We start from the raw sequence: 5,181 nt of genomic DNA, 5'->3' as shown, positions 1-5,181 counted from the left end.
GAGTTTTTATAACTTCTGATCAAATTAAATCTGTACTTTAGCTCAGTCATAGTTGTCAATACTATATTTGTTCAACCTCACGTTTCATCTTAAAGTCTTGTCTAGTGTCTCAGACTTAACATAATACACTTAGAAATTTTCCCTGGAACATTGCCTCCTCAGTATGGCCTTTAAGTGGTCTTTCTTTTTTACGGATACAATCTATTTCATTTGCATGTTGCATACTGCAAAAAAAAAATTCCAGAAATCAATCAAGACGATCAATAGTATTTATTGAGCACCTATTCTATGCAGTCCCCTCTTAGGGTCGCACCTGGAGAGTTTCCAGTACTCTACCAGTCTCAATTATAGGAGGGAGAGTCAAGCAGAAACATACCCATTCCATTCCTAGTTTGGACAGTGACTAGTGAGTGGAAGGTAGTCTTCTACAAGTCAAAACTCACCTGTTCTGGGCAGCAGCAGCATGGGAGAGAATCGAGGGCGGAGACTCAAGTTGACTGCACAGAAGGAGGCAATGTAAAACCATTTCTGTATTTTTATCTAGAAAACTCTCTGGATCCACTACCAGAATGACTGCAGATGGAGGTGATGCATTCTGAGATGTAATAATAATAATAATAATAATGTTGGGATTTGTTAAGCGCTTACTATGTGCCGAGCACTGTTCTAAGCACTGGGGTAGACATAGGGGAATCAGGTTGTCCCACGTGGGGCTCACAGTCTTAATCCCCATTTTACAGATGAGGGAACTGAGGCACAGAGAAGTTAAGTGACTTGCCCACAGTCACACAGCCGACAAGTGGCAGAGCCGGGATTCGAACTCATGAGCCCTGACTCCAAAGCCCGTGCTCTTTCCACTGAGCCACGCTGTGTCCATGGTGTCGCTATGGGTTGGAGATGACTTGACGGCATAAGACAAGACTCTATGCAGAGTATGGCACTAAGCACTTGGGAGAGTACAATAAAGTTGGTAGACATAACCTACCCTCACAGAGCTTACAATCCAGTGGAGGAGCACTCTTCACTTTCCTGTAGATATGTATGAAAAACTGTCTAGTTTTTTTTGAGGGGGAGGGAGGGTGTTGTGCTTGCAATAACTGTGAGTTGGCTGTTTCTTAATAGCTTTATTAACTTATTGCCAAGTCAATCAGGATTTATTTACATCCCTAGCACAATTGTGATTTGCTCTTGGTTCTTCAGTCACTGCACTATTTCTCCCAAAATGTGGGTAAGCCATTAACTTGTAGAAGATAGGCAAACATGTTATCATTCTATACTTCATCACATTTGAAGTATTGCTATCTTTTGGGAAAAAGAAAACTGTGTCCCGAGGTCACAAAAACAAGCATTTCTTCTGGCTCACACAATATTTTCAAGAAAATATCTTACTCTAATGGCTGTTATGAACTTCTTGAGTCAAAGGTTCTGCAACGTAGCAGGCCCTGGTGCTTTCCAATAACTACCCAGTTTGCCTTAGTAACCTCCTGTTCAAAGATTCCAGAAGTTGACACTTGTATGATTGCATCTGTCTAGATTCTTTTCTTCTTTAGTGGGATAGCTCTTAGGGAACCCCTAAATACTTGACAAGAATATCTGAACACCTTCTCTTGGTATCACACTGAATATAATGTTTGGGTTTTTTTCTGTTGCAATTCTGGAACTATTTCTTTTGAGATCTCTGAAAGTACTGATTTTTTTTTTCCTCCAGCTATCTTTCTATTTTAGTAGTCCTTTAAAAATGCACATAATTTTTGCATGCATGTATTTATTATGTCTACTGATTTATCTTTGCTTAAGTCATCCAGTGCAAGGGAGCAGAAACGATCTGGGCATGTCACTCCCCTTCTTAAACAACTCCAGTGGTTGCCTATCGACCTCCGCTCCAAACAAAAACTCCTCACTCTAGGCTTCAAGGCTCTCCATCACCTTGCCCCTTCCTACCTCTCCTCCCTTCTCTCTTTCTACCGCCCACCCCGCACGCTCCGCTCCTCTGCCGCCCACCTCCTCGCCGTCCCTCGGTTTCGCCTATCCCGCCGTCGACCCCTGGGTCACGTCCTCCCGCGGTCCTGGAACGCCCTCCCTCCTCACCTCCGCCAAACTGATTCTCTTTCCCTCTTCAAAACCTTACTTAAAAATCACCTCCTCCAAGAGGCGTTCCCAGACTGAGCTCCTCTTCCCCCTCTACTCCCTCTGCCATCCCCCCTTTACCTCTCCGCAGCTAAAGCCTCATTTTCCCCTTTTCCCTCTGCTCCTCCACCTCTCCCTTCCCATCCCCACAGCACTGTACCCGTCCGCTCAACTGTATATATTTTCGTTACCCTATTTATTTTGTTAATGAATTGTACATCGCCTTGATTCTATTTAGTTGCCATTGTTTTTATGAGATGTTCTTCCCCTTGACGCTGTTTAGTGCCATTGTTCTTGTCTGTCCGTCTCCCCCGATTAGACTGTAAGCCCGTCAAACGGCAGGGACCGTCTCTATCTGTTGCCGACTTGTTCATCCCAAGCGCTTAGTACAGTGCTCTGCACATAGTAAGCGCTCAATAAATACTATTGAATGAATGAATGAATGAATGAGTAGTTATCCAGATAACTTGAATAATGATTTTACTTGACTGGTTTATTGTTTGTTGTTTGTCTGAGATATGCCTTCCCAGCTGTGTTCCAAGATTACTTGATTTTTTTTTAAAGTTGCTTTCTCACTTCTGTCTCGGATTTTAACTTCACTTGTTTTTAGACATGCTAAGGGGGAGTGTAAAGATCCTCTGAGCTTATTTCTGTGAATGTGTCTTTCATTTATAAAACATGTATATTTTGGGACTCGTGTCCCTTTTAGAGACAAACCTGATCATTCATGGAGCTCCTTATGCTCGCCAATTGTTTTTTGGGGGCGTATGGGGAAGGTAGGATAAATAAAATAGAGTATCTCTGAGATACAGTCTACATTATTGAGTCGGTGCAGTATTCTGGTGCAGTAGAAATGCTTGACTGTGAGACAGTGGTTGTTCCTTATGATTTTCACTCATAATTACTCCTGCTGCTATTACTACTGAACCTTCTTTCACTCTTCTGCCTTCATCATTCAGGATCTGCTTCCCTCCCATTCTTTGTCAACAGAGGCTTCCACCTGCTTTTCAATTGATTCTTATGTCAACTGTTAGTTACAGATTTATAAAACAGACTTCCTATATAAATTCTCACCTCTGACTTGATACAGTTGTTAAAATCAGGGTATTTGGCTCTAAAATGCTGGTGCCCTCCTGCATTTTAGACACTGTTGTCTCTGTCTCTAATTGTGTGGTTTTAAAATTACAGAGGATTATTCTCTTACTCATTGCTCAAGTGACCTTTTTCATGGTATTTGTTAAACATTTACTATATTCCAGGCACTGTACTAAGATGTGGGATAGATACAGGTTAGACACAGTCCCTGTCCCACCTAGGGCTCACAGTCTTATTCCACTTTTTTAGAGATGAGGTAACTGAGGCACAGGGAAGTGAAGTAACTGGCCCAAAGTCACTTAGCAGACAAATGGTGGAGCCAGGATTAGAGCCCAAATCCTCAGACCCCCCAGGCCCTCTTTTCACTAGGCTATGCTGCTTCGCATAACGTGTGGCCTTGACAAGCCTGTTCTGGAAGTTGTCTCAATTCTAATCTGGCAAAATTGTTAAAGCAGTTGCAACTCACTGGTCTTGGATAATGGGCTTGTTTTTGGTAGTTTCCAACTTTCAGTAGCACAACTTACTCCAAGTTTCAAGTTTCATAACCTGAAAAAAAGCCTTGGCAGGCATTTCACATTGTTCTGCAACCCTGCTTACCTACTCACTTGAAACACTCTCTTTCCCAATAGAAACATAACTAACAGGGATGGTAGAATGCAATTAGCATTGCTCAAACCACTAGTACTCCAATTCCTTTGCTCAGTTTCCCAGGCCTCAAATGTCAGAACTGAGTGCATCCTTCTTGATGGAAGATTGCATCATCGTCATCTTCATCATCGATCAATCCTTTGATCAGTGATATCTACTGAACATTTATTTTGGAGTATACATTATGATCTTGGGAGAGTACTATACAATAGAGTTGGTAGACACATCCCTTGCCCATGAGGAGCTTAAAGTCTAGAGAGGGAGACAATAAAATAAATTATGGATATGCCCAAAAGTAATGTGGGGCTGAGGGAGGGGTGGATAGCAAGTGTCTAAAGGGTACAGACCCAAGTACATAGATGAAGCTGAAGACAGAGGGAGTAGCAGAAATGAGGGCTTAGTTGGGAAGACCTCTTGGAGAAGGTATGATTTTACTAAGGCTTTAAATGTGGAGAGAGTGGTGGTCTGTCTCATATAAGGGGAGAAGGAGTTCTAGGCCAGCGGGAGGACATGGGCAAAGGGTCAGCAGCAAAATAGATGAACTCAGGGTGCAGTGAATATGTTGTCATTAGAGGAGCAGATTGGGTTGTAGTAAGAAATCAGTAAGGTAAGGTAGGAGAGGGCGAGCTAATTAGGTGCTTTAAAGCACCTAAAGTATCTGTTTGATGCGAAGGTGCATGGGCAACCACTAGAGGTTCTTGAGGAGTGGGAAGATGTGGACTGAAATTTTTTTTTAAAAACAATAACCTAGGCAGCGGAGCAAAGTATGAACTGGAGTGGGGAGAGACAAGAAACAGGGAGATCAGTGAGGAGGCTGATACAGTAGTCCAGATGGAATATCCTAAATGTTTGGATCAACATGATAGCAATTTGGATGGGGAGGAAAGGGTAATTCTAGAGATGTTATGAAGGTAAAACCAACAGGATTTGGTGACACTGAATTTGTGGCTTGAATGAGAGAGAAGAATTGAGGATAATGCCAAAATTATGGGCTGGCGAAACAGGGAGGTTAATGGTGGTGTATAAAGTGATAGGAATGTCTGGAGCAAGAAATGTCCTCTGGGAGGCCTTCCCAGATTGATCTATATTATCCCCAAACTTTCATATTAACATTTTCATACCCCTTAAGGACTTATAACCCCCCTTAGCACTTATGTACTCTCTCTTCTGTCCTCCTATTTGTAATGTACTTGAGTATCTGTCTAGCTCATTCCTTCCCTCCCCGCATCCTCAACTTTTATAGTAAACTCCTTGAGGACATGTATCACGTCTGTTGTCCTCTCTCAAGTTTCTAGTATAGTTCTTTGCACA

At 42.4% G+C, this 5,181-nt stretch overlaps 1 non-coding gene across 1 annotated transcript; it reads left to right on the top strand.

Annotated features, from left to right (window-relative positions):
* The first annotated feature begins 295 nt into the window (after positions 1–295).
* Positions 296–433, top strand: LOC114808311. Its single transcript, XR_003756157.1, has one exon. It is a non-coding gene; the product is annotated as a small nucleolar RNA SNORA7 (small nucleolar RNA).
* The last annotated feature ends 4,748 nt before the right edge of the window (positions 434–5,181 follow it).

Source organism: Ornithorhynchus anatinus, chromosome X5, assembly GCF_004115215.2.
Source record: "Ornithorhynchus anatinus isolate Pmale09 chromosome X5, mOrnAna1.pri.v4, whole genome shotgun sequence".
NCBI classification, from domain to species: Eukaryota; Metazoa; Chordata; class Mammalia; order Monotremata; family Ornithorhynchidae; genus Ornithorhynchus; species Ornithorhynchus anatinus.
The sequence above is the reverse complement of the archived record's forward strand: the minus strand, read 5'-3'. Positions and strand labels throughout refer to the sequence as shown.